At 36.4% G+C, this 19,034-nt stretch overlaps 1 protein-coding gene and 1 long non-coding RNA gene across 2 annotated transcripts in view; both read left to right on the forward strand.

Annotated features, from left to right (window-relative positions):
• LOC107040855 (probable allantoinase 1) overlaps positions 1–19,034 on the forward strand; it is a gene marked incomplete at its 3' end in the record, with an annotated part of 144,744 nt that overhangs the window by 55,963 nt on the left and 69,747 nt on the right.
• On the forward strand, positions 3,892–6,615 carry LOC107040857. Its single transcript, XR_001461028.1, has 3 exons — positions 3,892–4,096; positions 4,757–5,072; positions 6,473–6,615. It is a non-coding gene; the product is annotated as an uncharacterized LOC107040857 (long non-coding RNA).

Genomic DNA, 19,034 nt, shown 5'->3' on the forward strand with positions numbered 1-19,034 from the left:
TTTATATCAACATAATTGTCATGAAATTTGCAATTATCCTGCTTTGAAGTTATTAATTTAAAAGAATATTTTGAAAACATTTGAAAATTGTCAAAATAAATTTATGACTTCCCGTTACGAAGAGAAACTCGAAGAACCCCATTAAGATTTCAAAAGGGACGGAAATTCGGATTTGGTTTTACGAGGGTTTGGGCCTTGAAAGAAAACAGACCCCAAGCTAAGATAAGCTACAGTTTGAGTTTCCCCAATACCCTTGAATATTGGACACGTCGCGTCGGAATTAAAAGACAAAAAGAAAGAAAGAGATAGACTGGGCGTGCACTTGAAATGCCTTCAGCATGACAAGACCCTGACCCATGTCTATTACTTTATGACCGACTTTTCAGGGAAAAGTCAGCTCGGAAAATGTTAACTNTATGTCTATTACTTTATGACCGACTTTTCGGGGAAAAGTCAGTTCGGGACATGTTAACTGCAATTTTACGACTTGCAGCTGGCCTTCGGGGCCTTTTCAACTAAAAATCCCGGCGCGAGAAAAAGTTTTAATTTAAACGGTTTTCCCGTTCGAATATTATTCAATTTATTTTTAAAAAAAGAAAAAGTGAATTCAAAATTTTCGACGGATGTCACAGATTGTATTTGAAGCCCTATAAAACAGGATTAGGACTCCATTTGAAACCAAAAAACTGATCAAGCTACCACACCGAGCCCTCAGCGATGCTGATATCATAAAATTTGCCAAACTAATGAAAATTCCTTATTTTCAACGAGTTTCCATGAGAAATACATTTCCCAAGGATCGATCTCCAAAGAATGAATCAGCTGTTGTTAATTTGGATAATAGAGATGGTCCTGATACACATTGGGTTGCATATAGGAAATGGAAAAACGATATCACTTCTTTCGACAGTTTTGGGAACTTACAACCATTAAAGGAAGTAATGAAATATTTTAGTGTTGATAGCATCGTCAAATACAATCACCAAAAATATCAAGAGTATGATACGATCATCTGCGGACATTTGTGCCTGAAATTCCTCAATGATGATCTATAAATGGTGATGATTCATTATGATGGCTTTCGGATGGATGCCGCGTCTAGATTCAGCTTTTTGCCGACGTTCCGCAAATATTTCAGTCTGCATCATCAGGGCTAGGTTGCTCCGATACTGAAGCTCCCCATTGTAAGGAAGTCCTTATATCCCCCCTGACCGCTGCAGGGGGTAGATAGAGTGGTGGGGGGTATCCCAGCCAATCAAGATTTTTTTAATTGATCAGCTGGTCAATTAAAAAATCTTGATTGGCTGGGATACATCCCACCACTCTACCTACCACCTCCAGGGGTCAGGGGAGATATAAGGATTTCCTTACAACGGGGAGCTTCAGCATCGGAGCAACCTAGCCCTGATGATGCAGACTGAAATGTTTGCGAAAGGTCGGCAAAAAGCTGAATCTAGACGCGGCATCCATCCGAAAGCCATCATAATGAATAATAATATTGGCCGCGAAAGCCTCAAAACTCAAATGAAACGCCTCCACAGAGAGGCTATTAGTAGTATAGCTATGGTGGTTCTGGACCAATTTGACCTTGAGAAATGAGTCATCAGGTCCAGAGCCGCGTTGGAGGGGGGTGGGGGAGGGGGTGGTAGAATGTTCTAGAAGGTCTGAGGAGGGGCTGAGGGGTAGGGGCTGAGGGGTAGGGGCTGAGGGGTAGGGGCTGAGGGGATAGAGGCTGAGGGGTTTAGGGGTTGAGGGCTGAGGGGTAGAGATTCATAGTAAAGAGTTAGAGGCAGTTTATTGGGTCAACTTATTATAATATTTTGTTCATTAATTATTCATTTTTTCAATGGACGATTTTAGCAAAAATGTTAAGAAATCATTGTCGGTGATGATTATAATATGTATATATCTAGTATTGCATGTATTTTTGGTACTGCGGAAGAGGCTGGAGATAGAATGGTCATATGAAACGTAGAAGGAAAGATAGAGCATTCGTGAATGATTGAGTGCAAAATTATTCCAACGTTCTTGTTATATATCTCGGAAACGATTGCTTTTAGAGGCAAATATTGCAAGAACTTTCTAATGGTGAATATATTTTTAGTCGCATTTTTCTTCTGCTATTTCCTTGTGAAATCACCCATTCTCTAGATATTTCTAGATTTTAATCATGTTCTTGAGTGTGCAGATTGCACGCTCGAGGGGGATTGAAGGGGAGAAGAATGGACATGTGAGATGCAAGAAGAAAGATAGTGCACTCTTGTAGAATCGTATTGGAATGAATTCGAAAGTTTTTTAGAATAATCGATTTCACTCTAATGCCAATGATTTTAGAAGAAAACATCGAAAGATCTTTCTTATAGCTCAACAAATGATCAATAAATCACTCTTCTGATATTCTCTCGTAAAATTACGCAGTATGATGATAATTTAGTATTTGTAACGCCTGAGCATATAAAGAGATGGATGTATATGTATTCTTAAAGGGACCAGCTTGATATGTGTCACTGGACTGTCTTGTTTATTTGACACGTCACTCTCGTTCATTCTCTTTAATGCGAGGATAAGAACCGAGTCACTATCGATGCACTCGTTGCTCCTTCCTCCCTCTTACGCCTGTAACAAGTAATATAGGACGGCATGAAGGAAATTTTAGGGATAAAAGAGGAAGTGGATTTTTCGAAAAATGCGTACTATCAATTTATTTATTTCTGAATTTTCTTGAAAATTTTACACAGATAACAATTTTGTTTCATCGGAAAGACCCAATGAGGGAGTTCATTCAATAATTTTTTATTCTCATCAGTATCATCATCAAGCAATGAGGGGTCGTGTCGTCGACATCTGCGGCAATTGGCTATGTCTTCGTCTTTGCGCATCTCTTCAGGTTATTTCTCCCAAATCTCCTCGATATCAGTAGATGCAACCTTAAGAAGAACCTCTTTCGGAAAGAATGCAATATCCTCAGCAGCCATAGTCTTGAGACTGTCCAGGTGACAATACATCTTCAGAGCCCTGTCGAGGGAAGGTGTACTGTTCTTCAGGAACCACATTTTCATGTTCTCCACATTCTCTCGAGCACAAGTATAATGGGAAGGGTGATTGTCATGATCATGATGATGGCACGTGAATAGATCCAATGTTGATAACTTAGCTCAGTTGAAATTTTCTAAATTCACGACTGGTTTTGAGGAATCAAGAATTTCATCGAGGAATTGTTGTTTTTGTAGCCCTTTCACATAAATGGTGGTGGCGTTTTTGACCAGTCTGTGAATTATTTCCTTTAAGTCTTCATACGGTGTATCACCAGCGTTCCAGGGGATTTCGTAGAAATTCTCACTCAACCATGAATTCATATTTTTTGACTTCTTGGGAAGTGCATCTCAGGCATACGGGGGTTGAAATAGAATGCATTCCAACCCTTGATACCCATTATCACTGGTGTTCACATGTATGCAAGCTAATTCTTTCACAAGAAACTCATCCAACACTCCTCGAAAGCCTTGCATGTCCACAATCACTTCCATGTTTTTCGAGGCAAAATTTTTCTCCGTAGTAGAGTTTGGTGAAATACCAAAATTAGAACTAAATTTGTTCGGTGGGTGCATGCCCTTTTAACGTCTAAAAAATTACGCAATATTGCTCTAGAAAGATCAAACCGTTTCATCGACGACAACAGTTCTTCGAATCCAGGCGGACAAACAATTCTGGGAACTGTTGGTTCACATCGATCTAGAAAAATCATTCGCAACGTTTATTTCAAATAACTATGCAAATCGAATAACAGTTTTACAAAATAGGATGACATCCACTGAATCTATTGTTTTCTTTTGGTTATAGAACGTAGTGATATGATACACTTGCGACTTATCTCGCAAAAGGGATCATCTTTCATTTTTGATTTTCATTCGAGAGGATTCGAGTCTTTCCCTCTATCCTTGTCGCTCGTGAAAACAAGCAATCGGAGTGTATATATACCCCCCTCAAATGCATCGACGCGTCATTTCAATTCTACCAGTGACTAATTAGTCGTGACCGCGTGAGGACCAGTGACATCTGAGTGACGCATAAGCGATTCCGGTGGATTTTCGAGAGTGTAAGTATTCTTTCAAGTGACAATGAAGTGATAATGAGAATTATTAATTATCGGTGTGATTTTAAATTTTTTTCAAGAGTGTACAAATATTTTCGAGTGATTTTTTTTATCCTTTAAGTGAATGCAACAAACTCCTTCATCAATCGAATATTCGTATTCTCAATACAAGCGGGAAAATCTGAGAGGGTGTTAAGTTAGGAATTTTTTACTTCATTATTTTAAAGCAATCGTAAATCATTTCTTCTGTTCAAGTGCTGAAGAAAATAGAGTGGAGATATATTATTATCAAGTTTAGTGCATGGGAATAATGAAATACTACTCAATCGGTCAAAATTTTCAGAGGGTGAAAAATTTTCATATGAGCTTTTATTCCACGTGCTTACATTTTTTCGAAATTGAACAGATTTATTATTGTTTTGATTATTCATTTTGCAACGAAGCTTTTGAGAAATATTCAATGATTTCCGCTTATGGTTACTCAATATTCCCACAATAATTTGTGAGTTGCATTTACTCTGTCATCCAAGAAACCTCCTTTTGCCATGAAAAAAAAAAATATATTGCAAAATAATTTGGATAATTTTTTATGAATAGAATTCTCTTTCAAGTGTAATCTATTGATTTTAAATGGTATTACATTTACTCTTGTTCTTTTGTTAGATTGAATTTGAAGGAAAAAATGGCACACCAGCACCCAAGTTATTCAATGGTACCAAATGTTTGGGTGCCAAATGAGTGGATGAATTTACTGCCTAGACCTGTTCTCCACATGGTCATCGCCATGACTCTTCATGATGGAGCAACAACAGACATGAACATCTATGTCGATCTGGTTGGCGTTTCAACTGTTCTGAGAACGCTTCCAGAAGGTCCATCCTTCTTCTTTGAGAGAGCACCACTCCCGCCATGCACAGCTGGACACGGCTGTCCTCGTTGCCATCGCTGCAATGATGTTAACAACGTTCCATAAAAAGTGGTGAGATTTTGTTATTTATCGTTGTGAATGGTGATGATAATAATTCCTTCCTCGTGCATGACAATGTTAGAGGACAATTTCATTTTTTTTCAAACTTTTTCATACGAAAAAGTCACACTCTTTTACGCTTGTGCATTAAAAATCAAGATGTTTGGTCAGTGGAAGGGTATCATGCATGAAAAAATTTCATACAAAATTCTAGTCAGATCATGAGAAAATTCTATTGAATTTCTATTGAATTTTCTATCAAATTTTTTGTTGTCTTTATTGGAATGTTAATTTCAAATTTTTTTTTTTTTATGTTCCGGCCCTTTCCGCCCTCTGATTGGCTAATCGGCCCTATCCAACCCTATGCATGCGGCTGTGGATTTTACACTGCACCGCATTCGCACTCCTATAGAACACAGGAGTAGCATGGGAAACCACAGAAAACCCATGCCGGTACAGGCGATCACTATATTAGCGACCTCCCGCTCGCCGGAGCCTCCGGTTGAAAAACTCGGTTCCACGGAGAATCGAACTCACAACCTTTCGCACACTAGGCTCGCACCTAGCTGCTTCGGCCACCGATGTCGGTAATTTAAAAAAATTCTATTGAGTTTTTCCATGAAAGTTTTCTTATTGAACATTCCAATAGAAACGATTAAGAACCTAATAGAAAATTCTATAGAATATCCGATAGTACTGTCCCATGAATTGGTTAGAATTTTCTATGAAATTTTTCCAAACTTTTCATGTGAACAAGTTTTCCACATTCTTTTACGCTTGAGCATTTAATCAAGAAAATTAGAAGACAGATATTGAAATATTTTGACTAGTAAAAGGGAATCACATATGAAAAAATTGCAAAGAAAATTCTAGCCGAGATTTCTATTTAATTTTTTTTTAGTTTTTTTGATCGTTTTCTCTTAAAATGTTCAATAGAAAATATTCCATAGAAAAACCCAACAGGATTTTTTTTCTATACAACTTGTTCTATTGAACATTCTAATAAACACATTCAAAATCTAATAAAAAGTTCAATAGAAACGTTCGAAACCTAATAGAAACGTGGAGTGAATTTGTCATGTTTTTCTGTAAGATTTTTGTGTGTGTGTGTATAAACAAAATTTTAGTATTCACAGATGAAAAAAAAAATCAGCATAAATGAAATACAATTTTATAGATGAAAGATTTCGAAAATCTGGATATTAGCGCAATATAGGGCAAAGTGGAACGTTCGTCAACAAGTAAAAATCTAAATATTTCGGTTCATAACCAGAGATATCTAGAATTGAGGTAAATTATGAACCTTCTATTTTGCTCTACTCTCCCTATTCATTGACATTTTTTCATAAACCTTGATATGAACTTCATTCTTGTTATATTAATATTTCTAATAAAATATTATCTTTTTTCAGGACTCGTACAGCTGAGCACATGATGTATCAATGTCGGATGGAGTGCTCATCTCATGCTATATCGACTTCATTCCTCATTTTATTTTTCTACATGAACATTTTTTTTTAATTATACAATGATATCAAAGTTTTTCAATTCATAAAGGCACAACGTTTATTCATTTCATTGTAACTATCATTGTACTTATCATGATTATAAAATAAAGAAATATTCCCTTCTTAAGGTTCGTCTAAAGAAAAATATTTCGCTCTTATTTTTCATGATTTTGTTCCTTGATTTTGTTGTTGATACAATACAGGTAATCACTAGAGAGAGTGAGAGAAGATGAACCGCTTCTCAATCATCAATAACTCGAGATTAATTGAGATTGATTGAAAATCAACAACCAACACATCCGTTCCATTCAAGCTACGGGATGGGTCAAAGGTCTTTTATATTCTATATGAAGATTCTTATATTATCTTTTCATGGGTTCATATGGAAGAGAGAAGACAGTTTTGAATTTTGGAGATGATTCAGTCAAATTATATTCAAAAATTTTCTACAAACTTGAACAATTATTTTGAATGAAAAATACTCGTACATTATATGAAGTGAATCTATTCATTATAATCATGTATCACTGCTGATTTTGTGTTCGGCTTTTTCAATAATGCTCAACTCACAAAGATAATTTATATATTCCAAAAAATTGATAAACAGTCTCAAATCTTGATACTATAGGAACAAATGCAGGAATAAACGGAATTATTATGTCTTATTATTCTTTTCACTTTTTCATTACTAGTCCTTCTCAGAAGAAGAGTCATCCTGATTTTTGTTATCCTTTTTCTCAATGATGATGAACTCACACGGGTGATGTTTGCCCACCAGAAATTTAATGTACAGGGTATCATCACTAGCAGCTTGTTGAAGAGGACACAGATTTTGTTTCTCCTCCAATAACTTAGTAGAAATCCTGCCTGGTAACCAAATGGTGAAGCTCTTCTCCAAGACGGCCAATGCCTTCATTCCATAGCGGGTCTTCGCGAATCGAATTCCAGTGATTTTATAAAGTTTTTTCACCTGCAATTCATCAATTTTTTCGTGGGTAGAAAGTCGCTTTCCTTAAGAGCAATTTCGTTAATTTCGTCACAAAAAGAAGTTCTACGTTTCTTTTGTCTGTCAGCCATTCTGTCTGGAATTAAGAAAAATCAACAAATAGATATTTGAGAAATGAAAAGAGTTGTCTCAATCATCTCTAAGAGAATTCTGATTTTTTCATCAATAGGAGGATAAATACTTACGTTGAGTATTGGATAAAGAAAGGTATCCCCTAAAATCAACTTTCTATCTGCGTTAATGGGATTTATTTTATCGATGTGGTGGAACTTTTCACTTGCACTGGATGAATTATCCTCAGAGGTGTACCTTGTGAAACTGAGCAATAATCTCACTCGAATGGTATTTATAGACTCTAGGATTTAATCTAGTAAATTTTATATAACGTAGAATGAATAAGTGGTAAACAATTCTAGGAATTAATGTCAACGTTGAACCAAACCTTCTCGAAGCTCTACATGTGAAGAATTTAATTCGGATAATATAGAGAAATTTGGGGTAATGAAAGCGAAAATTACATGTAGAAAAATCTGGATACTCAAAGTACAGATCACTCAAAATACATGGAATCCATGAACTCAAGTTTTTATAGAAATTTCTCGTCTCAAATCCTAACCATCAACAATACTTGGAATCATCTACCACTCTTTGACCTTGGGTTGGAGATGTTCTAGAACAACCCTCTCTCTGATAAATAGTGGTAAACAATTCTAGGAATTTATGGCAACGTTGAATCGAACGTTTTCGAAACTCTCCATATAATTTTCTACGTGGGATTTGATCCCATTCAATCAATGCAGAGAAATTTGGGGATTAAAATAAAAAAATGACATGTAGAGGAATCTGGATTCACTCGAAATACATGGATGCCAGACACTTAATTTTTTATAGAAACTTCTGGTTTTGTCAAGTTCCAACCATCAGCAATTCTCAGAATTATTTACCACTCTTTGACCTTGGGTTGAAGATGTTCTAGAATAACTCGCTCTCCGATAAATACGGGTTTCAAAGTCTGGATATGAGTCATTCGTCAAATCGAAAATACCATTAGTACAAGATGGAATTTTCCGATTTAGACTATTCTAATAGATTCTATGTGACGTAAAAAATGAATAAGTGGTAAACAATGCCAGGGATTAATGTTAACGTTGAATCGAATCTTCCAGAAGTTTTATATGTAGAAATCCCATTTGATGAATACAGAAAAATTCGAAGAATTGAAGGAAAAATCAAAGGTAGGGAATTGATGAACTAGAGTTTTCTATAGATATTTTTCGTGTCTTCAAGTTCCAACCGTGGACAATCCTTAGAACTATTTATCATTCCTTGACCTTGACTAGTGGATGTTCTAGAACAACCTTCCCTATAAATAGGAGGTTCAGAGCCTCAAGATGAGTCATTCATCAAATAGAACTTTCATTGGTATGAAGTGAAAATATATTCTCTCGTAAGTATAAACAATTATCATATTTCTAAACCACGGTCAATTCTAGAAATGTTTGGAACTTCTTCGAAAGTTGTGAAAAATTCTAGAATGTTTTGGAATATGGTACATTCTATGCCAAGTCAGCTACGTTGATTTTTTTCTGTCTCATAAACGTTAATTGGTACGTTCAATATCAAGTACTACATAGATGAAATTTTTTTGTAAATTTTCATCATCTTAGCACCATTTTCTCGCCCAATACTCATGATAATAGTTCAAATTTTCAGAAACTCCATCTTGTAAACGGATGAGCGAATTTGAATGAATGAAGAATGATTCTTTTGACGAAAAAATACTCCAGTGGCGTAAAATCATGTAATAATCCATTTTTCAGTTTTTTTATTTTTCCAATTCAATTTTTCATGCGAGGGCCAGTCAAAAATTGATGGGGGGTTTTTTTTTCTGAAAGGCGATATGAATACACAATTTTTCCGCATAATTTTAAAATGGAATTCAGTAATGACCATGGTGGCTGATTTGACATGAAATATTCCTTATTCTAGAAAACATTTCTCACATGATTTTTTATTTTTCTTGATTTTTATGTATAACTTATTGCTTTCTCACTTTGAATTTTTAGAATAATGGATGTAAAAACGTGTTTGAGGGTCATAAGCATCTTCGAGACTGCAGTGAAAAATGTATCTGCGCATGAAGCTGAGCATTGGATACTATGGTGTAATCATTATATCAATCTTTATCGGAAGCTCCTTTAAAAAAAAGAGATCTTTCTGTGAGCGAGAAACTAAGATTAGAAACAGCAATTCTCGCGATTGACGCCTGTTGTGAGAAAATTAAATTGAAAAAACTACGATATGACGGTGATATTGGGAATTCATCTCGAACTAGAATAGAAGAAAGAGTCACGTGGAGAGACATGGAATCTGTGTTCAATAGTAGAATACGGACAGGTGAAGTTATCAACTTGAGTCAGAAGGATTTAGAACCTTTTCTAAGGGATGCAAGAACTTTAGTTGAACGACGTCTGAGAAATATCTTGGAGCAACAGGAAAATCTGAAGGTCAACGGTATATTAGCGGCCAAATTCCAAGTATTAAAAGATGGTGAAACTATCGAAGAAACAAAATACTTCAATACGAATAATCAGATTATTCTACCAACCACCGATATTAAGCAATGGTTCAATGAAAATCTTAGTGAAAAATTAATCGAAAAGGTGGAGGATTTCCAAGAACGTGACTCTGGGTGGCATCTTACAGAAATAATTTACCTCATGATAAATATCAACAGATACGTTCCACTCATCGCAGGAGTGAATACTTATAAACCACTACCTAAAAAAATTTCAATTGAAGAGAGCAGTTGTGAACATAAAGAATAACGATGAATTCTGCTTCCTCTGGTCAGTGATAGCTGCACTCTATCCTGCTACATCACATACTGATAGAGTCAGCTCATATCCTCATTACTCTACAGTTACATTACCCGGCCAGCAGACTACACTCACTTTTACAGGAATCGATTTTCCAATGAAATTGAGAGATATTCCAAAATTCGAGCGTATGAATCACTTATTAACAAATATTTATGGTATACAGAATGAGGAAATTGTTTCTTTGTATTTGAGTAAATATGAGTCCGATCAGCCAACAATCCATCTTCTGTAGTAACACATATCTAGCGTCTGACATGCAACCAATTTATCACTTTGCTCATATCCGTAATTTGTCTCGTTTATTAAGATCACAAGTTTCAAATTACGAGCATCCTATGTGGCTTTGTGATCGTTGTTTGGGACATTTCTCGAACAAAAAATCATTTCATAATCATCAAAGAGATTGTCTCGATATGAATGAGTGTAAAATGGTCCTACCAACTGAAGAGCAAAATATTTTACGTTTCAAGAATTACACGTTCAGAGAGATGGTACCGTTTGTTATACTATATGCCGATCTTGAGTGCATCCTTCAATCAACAGAAGATGGATCTCTCGCGTAAAAACATATTCCATACGGCATTGCGTTTTATTTACAGTGTGCCTTTGATGATAGACGATCGGAATTTAAGATTAAACGCGGTTCTGCTTGTATTGACTGGTTTGTTGATGAATTGCAACGAATAGCTCATGAGGTTGACGTTTGTTTGAACATGAATGTTCCAATGGAGTCACTCACAGCTAAACAAATCTCAGAATACGAAACAGCACGTAATTGTCATATCTGTGAAAAACCTTTTACTGCGGATGCTGTAAAACATCGTGATCATTGTCATTTTACCGGAAAATATCGTGGTCCGGCGCATCCTCAATGCAATGTGAATTATCAGAATTCTCGAGTTATCCCAGTAGTATTCCATAACCTTTCCGGTTATGATTCACATTTTTTCATTAAAGTCTTAGCCACAAAATATCCGGGCTTATTACATTTACTCCCACTAAATAAAGAAAAATATATTGCTTTTACAAAACGAGTAGAAGGCACTCAAGTTAGTGTGCGATTCGTTGAGTCATTTAGATTCATGGCAAGCAGCCTAGATAAACTGGCTGCGTATTTGAATGATGGAGATAAACACATAACTTTTCAGTCGTGTAATACTGACATTAAAAAATTTGAACTTTTAACTAGGAAAGGAGTTTTTCCTTATGAATACATAGACAATTGGGATAAACTTGAGGAGAAAGAGTTACCATCAAGAGAAAAATTTTATTCCAAATTGAATAATGAAGTCATTTCCATGGAGGATTATGCACATGCTCAGGAGGTGTGGGATACCTTTAATATCACGTCATTGGGTGAATATTCCGACTCATATGTGAAGACGGATATCTTGCTTCTGACGGATATTTTTGAAAATTTTAGATAGAATTGCTCTACTGTATACAAACTTGATCCTCTCCATTATTTCACAGCAGCTGGGTTGGCTTTTGAATGAAAAGACATCTTATTTGATGTATTTTGATGTGAATAACCTCTATGGTGCAGCTATGTCCCAATATCTACCTTATGGATCATTTGAGTGGATTGATCCATCATTAATCGATGTTAATAGTATCACTGATAATTCACCTACCGGTTACATACTTGAGGTCGATTTGGAGTATCCTAAAGAACTACATGAATCACATAAAGACTTACCACTTTGTCCAGAATACTTCATTCCACCGCAAAAGAAAATTTCTAAATTGATGACGACTCTATCGCCAAAAAAAATTATGTGATACACTACAAAAATTTGAATCGTGTTGAAATTTTCCCAAGCTGCGTGGCTTAAACCATACATTGATTTAAATACAGAGCTTCGGAAAAAGTCGACTCATGAGTTTGAAAAGAACTTTTTCAAACTAATGAATAATTCTGTATTTGGAAAAACTATTGAAAATGTGAGGAAGCAAAAAGATGTAAGACTGGTGACCAAGTGGGATGGAAGATATGGAGCTAAAGCCTTGATTGCTCAACCAAATTTTCATAGTTGCACTATATTCGATGAATACCAAAGTTTAGTTAGTATCCCATTGAATCGCAATGAAATATATTTCAATAAACGCATCTATGTGGGATTTTCCATTCTTGATTTACCGAAAACGTACATCTGTAATTGTCATTATGAATATATCAAAAACATATTTGATGATCGTGCGAAATTGTTGTACACTGACACAGATAGCCTCTTATATGAATTCAAGGTCCCAGATATTTATGAATATATCAAACGTGATATTTCCAAGTTTCATACGTCTGACTACCCTGAAAATAATGAATATAATATTCCACGGATCAATAAAAAAGTATTGGGTTTGATGAAAGACGAATGCAATGGAAAGATTATGAGTGAACTTGTCGGTCTTCGTGCAAAATCTTATACTTTCATGATTCACGGGGAAATGAAACAAAAAAAGCGCGCCAAAGGTGTCAAAGGTTCCGCTTTAAAAACTATCACATTCGATGATTATAAAGATTGTCTTTTCAATAATGAGAGTTTGATTAAATCCTAATATTTGATTAGGAGTAAAAAACATGAAATCAAGACCATTCACCAACGGAAATTAGCATTAAGCTGGAATGATGATAAAAGAATACTCTGTTGTAATGCTACTGATACTGTACCGTATGGTTATCGAAAGTGAAAAAAAACGCTATATTGTTTATCAATGTTATCTTTTATTATAATATTCAACAAATTACATGTATCATTATGTTGCAATAAAAATACATATATTGAAAATTATAAATCGCTCTTATCAATCCAACTATTGTGAGGATCATCGAATCCAAGCCATTTTACAAAAATTTCATCACCACGTCTTTTGAGTACTTTTTCCACAAGATTGACATCTGGATGCGTTACTTTCGTTAATTCCTCTTGATAGAATCCACCTTCGATAGGTTTCTCCTCATAATCGATGAGCTTATAAGTCACAGGTTTGGTATGTATAACTTTACTTATCGTGAATATCTCTGTTGACCAGTTGGGTGTATAACCTTTTTCAAAAATATTCTTATATTTGCTGACGCGGACTTCATCTCCAACTTTGAACTTGATTCTCTTCGTGTGAGGAGCTTTGAGTTTTCCATAAACATGATGTAAGAGGTACTTCTCATCTGCAGTAGTGACATCGTTGGGTTTCATACGGATTGTGCGATGTTTGGTGTCATTATAAGACTGAATAAGATTCTTAACAATTGGGATCCACTTGTATGTTCCTTGTAAACTGAATTGCTTCCACATTTTTTCTTTCAGCGTACGATTGAATCGCTCACAAATAGATGCTTTTAAATTACTAAATGTTGAATACATAGTGATACCATTATCTTCCATCAGTTTCTTGAATTCAGTGTTGTAGAATTCTTTTCCTTGGTTCACATGCAATTTTTGTGGTCTACGCCCTTGCTTCAGCACGGACTTCATGGCATTCGTCACATCTTTTCCATTTTTCGTTTTAGTTGGCACAGCCCAGGCATACTTTGAAAAAATATCAATAACTGTTAGAAGATATTTATAACCCTTGTTTTCACGAGCATATGCAGTCATGTCAACACGATCAGCCTGCCAAGTCTCATCCAGTCCGCGCACATCAACATGCCGTCGTGAATAATTTCTTCGAGCTGGTCTATGAAGCTCCTCAACTACTACCGCTTTTTTGTTCATTCTCCAGTGCAATTAAACGTTTATCCAAGTTAGCAATTATTTCAGAATTCCGCAACGCCAAGTCTTGATTTGTATCCTCTTGAATTCTTTTCAATTGTTTCGTGATCATTGGTTGCAGACCATCAAGGATTGACTGAATCTGACGTGAGACAGATTCTTTCAATGTTGTTAGTTTGTCACTCAAATGCCTAATGGTCTTTGAATGATCAACCAACCATTCTTGTAACTTCCTCTTCATCTACACGTTTTTGTCTCATAGTCGCCAAAAAATTTTCTTGAAATGATTGGATCATTATTTGAATTCCATCAATTCTCCCACCCATAGATCCAGTCACATTATATATAAGACGAATCTCCTCTCTTATCATATTGCGCATTATTTTCAAGGAAACTGCATCATAGTCCTCTACAGAATCAGCTAAATTACACAGTCTGCGATGATCCATATCATAGTGTCCATCGGAAGTAACTTTAAAACCTTCTCCTGAAGGACCCCGACTACCAGAAGTCCTCACAACACTCTTACTCAACTGACGTCCAAACACGTCAACACTCATATTTCAAATGATGAATTATTATTGCCACAGTCTAATAAATAATGCCGGCTCCACGCAATTCTTCCATTATTGACATAATTTCATTGGTGTGACTCATATTTCCAGCTAATTGTGATGCCATAAGCAATCGGAGTCTATCCACCAACTCATTTGGATCATCCCAATATACATAATCTAATTTTCTAGATTGTGCTGATGCGATCATATGATGTGGAAGGGCTGTCCCAGTTTTTTCGGATTTGATAAGATTTGTGATTACGTTGCGATATTTCATGGTATTACTTGTTCGGAGAGCTCCCTCAGGTTTATAGAACATTCGATGAGCATTTGTGCTCCGTAGAATATTGCCGTAAGTATGTTTATCAGTTTCAGTTATGAAGCTCATATTCGGAGACTTCTTGAAGATCAATTCAATTAGACCAGGCGTTAATGTATAGTCCTCACCCTTGAGGGTCATTGAGTCCTTATCAAAAGTGACTAAAGAATCACCAATCTTCATGCCTTTACTCAGAAAACGTACTCCAAATTCTGGATCCAAATCGCTCTTTTCACGGTCTGTATTATATCGATATAAATACGTTTGAAGAAGCTTTTATGAGGCTATAGGAGATTCCGACTTGGTTGATAAAATACGATCCGTTGGGGTCATAGCTTTTATTGAGGATATCTTCTTCATAGGAGTGATTGTATGCGCCGTTCCCAAATCAGATGAGAGTTCTTCAAGAGAATGATATTGAGAAGGACTCTCATCGCCATTATCCATATCCTTCTGCATTCGAATAGGTGTACCAGCTATTTTTTTCTTCCTTCGCTTCTTATCTAAAGATTCCTTCATTGCCGACTGATCCACTAATTTCTCGAGAGGAGTTATTACTGGTTTGAGCATTTCACTCATAGCCTTCTCACTGGTCTCTCTACCCAATTTTATCATTTTATGCTTGCGGTGAATAGCATCACTTGCTTGAGTGATATTCCGCAAAATGTTTGTTCCCTTCTTGAAATTTTCGCTCTGCATGTTGACACTCGTGCAGTCACGCAGAACTATTCTGAGTTCTTTCGAATAGTGCGTATTTATTTTTTCATGAAGCAATCGAATCCTTTTTGATATCGACCCTCATTGATTTCACTATCTTTGTCAATTACAATGAAACAATGTTTGCCTTCATTCCAACATTTCGCACACAAGTTCTTGAATTCTGTGAAGGACATATCAGTATTCACATGATCCTCATAAATATGTTTCAAATTCATTTCATCTTGACGAAAAAGTATCAGTAGATTTGTACTGTCTCGTACAAGATGTTTTGGAATACGAGCATATGTTTGACAAAGGTAAAAACTATCAACATCTCTATGACGTCCCATACAAAAGAATGCTCGCATATTATCTTGTTTTCCGCATGCCACATCATCGAAAATCATAATAGAATTCGGCCGAGCATGCTCTGGTCTAATGACTTCATCGTGCTCACTGTATGCAAAATAACCTATTCCCTTTATGCTAGAGAGTAAACGTTTGAGGGACTGATATTTCGGTTGATTGAGAGATTTTGAATAAACATGGATGTTCTCAAATCTTAAACCATTGGGGTGGACTATGAGAGCCAATAGAGCATTCGTCTTTCCACAATTTGAGGGTCCACAAATAACTGCTCGCACACTACGAGGTAATAGAGGTCCATGACGCTTTTTCTCACTCTTCTTCTTTTGTGTCAGTTTATCGAAATTCATGATTGGAAGTTGTGCACTCTGCTTCTTGAACTTCATGGTTAATGACCGATCAGAGAGGTATAAATATCTGTAATTTATAGCTACCTGTGTCATTCATTCACTAGCAGTTGATGTTGTATCATCATCACAGTTGCCCAGTTCTCAAGGCTTATACATGTTCAATCATGTCTGAGCAAATCATCTAGTTCCTTACCCCTCCATGACCTAGCAATGACTGACACAAGGACTTATAAGGACTTATACGCGCTATTTATCCCAATACTAGTCAGTTGACATTTATATATGAAAGGGTACAAACGCAAGAGAGGGCGTCAAGGTAGAGGTTTAGTGAATAGTATCATCAACAAACTTCCTGTTGAATTACATATACCGGGCTACCAGTATTGTGGTCCTGGGACAAAATTACAAAAACGATTGAAGCGGGGTGATCCTGGAATAAATCCACTTGACGCAGCCTGCAAAGGGCATGATATAGCCTATTCACAAAATCAGGATACCCTAACTGGACGACACGAAGCGGACAAAATTATTACAGAGAGAGCTTGGAAACGAGTTTTATCGAAGGACGCAAGCCTGTCCGAAAAAACTGCTGCTTGGGGTATAGCCACTACCATGAAAGCAAAAACCTCTCGGAATGGGCATGAAAAAAATTCGCGGCAAAGGTGTTGCGAACAGAAAAACTAAAAAAAGGAAACATGGTGGCGTTGTAAGACAGAAAGTCTCCTTGAGACAAATCATTCGAGCTGCTAAGACTTCTATGCATCCGGGAACCGATGCTATCAAATCAGCTCTCAAAGGGGCACGTGAAGCAGTCAAAGGAATTGGGGGCAGAAAGGGAGTACGATCACCTCGTATCTTACCTGTACCAGCCAAAATTGGTGGTGTATTACCCTTCCTCATACCTCTTTTTGCTGGGCTGAGTGCCACTGGAGCACTGGCTGATGGCGCTGCAGGAATTGCGGAAGCTATTAATGATGCTAATGCAGCTAAGAAAGCGTTACAAGAGAGTATGAGACATAATCAAACAATGGAAGCGATTGCATTGGGCAAAGGTTTATACTTGAAACCTTATAAAAAAGGCTTGGGTCTCCATTTAAAAAACGCATAAAGCTACCACACCGAGCTCTCACTGACGTTGATTTGTTAAAATATGCCAAAGCTATGAAAATTCCACATTTTCGCGGAGTATACATGAGGAACGAAGTGCCCAAGGCTGGCCCACACAAGTACGAATCAGCCATCGTCAATCTTGATGATAAAGATGGACCTGGTACGCATTGGGTTGGATACAGGAAACGAAAAAATTAAATTCTTTATTTCGATAGCTTTGGTAACCTTCAACCACCTCAAGATTTAATGAATTATTTCGGTGTTGGTAGCATTGTACAGTATAATCATGAACGATATCAAAAAAATGATACAGTTGTATGTGGACATTTATGTCTAAAATTCCTCAATGGAGAATTGATATAAAATCTGACCACATCGCTTTATAGGCATCAGTTGAATGTTAACGATGATGAATCTTTTACCTTAACACTATCAGGGACCTCTTCAGTACTGGAGGCTCATTACTTTCCTCCTATTGAATTGTCACCATTGAAAAGTTATACTTTAGGACTCGCTAAATTATTTACCTTCAATTCCATCCCCAACCTCGACATTAGAAACAATAAATTCTATGTAGGTGACAAAGTCATTGAGATACCCACTGGAAGCTATGAAATCGAGGATATTGAAAATTATTTGGTGGAGAAACTGGCTGAATATGACATATCGATCAGCCTTAAGCCTAACAATAATACTTTGAAGAGTATCATCAGGTGTAGCCATCCAATAGACTTCAAGAGAGAAGATTCTCTTGGTCGCTTACTAGGTTTTGCATCAAGAATTCTTATACCTCATGGCACCCATGAGTCTGACTTGCCAGTAACAATTCTCAAGGTCAACTCACTGCGTGTTGAATGCAACATCACTACTGGAGCATACATCAATGAACAACGAGTACACACTATACATGAATTTTTTCCAACGGTCCCACCAGGATATAAGATCATTGAAGTACTATCAAACATCATTTACCTTCCAATCGCCGTACAAGCAATAGATCATCTCCAATTAAAAATTGTGGATCAAGAAGGTGAACTGGTGAATTTCAGGGGAGAAGTTATAAAAATAAGATTACACATAAAAACCTAATATGGGTATTGTTTTCAATACTAAGTCAGGAGGCAGTTATAAAAGCGAGTCATCATTCTCAATTCGAAACAGTCATAGAAAACCTCGCAAGGTGTTAACACCACAGAATATCAAATTCCTAAAGAGTTTAGGTCTCAAACTTCGAAAAAGAAGAAGACAGTAAGGAGAAGAATACATGAATTGTTTTGTTTTCGCATCATCAACTATAACAAACCATGGAAGAAATCCTAAAAATCCAAAAACCCATCATTCTTGATGAATCTATTGCGCATTATGAAATTCATGCCCATGAGCCATTTGCATCAGCAACTTTTAACAACAATGATGAAATCCGCATCGCTGTCCAACATCAAGATTTATCTTTGTTGCCGAGTAAGAGTT

This window comes from Diachasma alloeum, unplaced genomic scaffold (assembly GCF_001412515.2).
Source record: "Diachasma alloeum isolate Michigan unplaced genomic scaffold, Dall2.0 Dall_scaffold_00348, whole genome shotgun sequence".
Lineage (NCBI taxonomy): Eukaryota > Metazoa > Arthropoda > Insecta > Hymenoptera > Braconidae > Diachasma > Diachasma alloeum.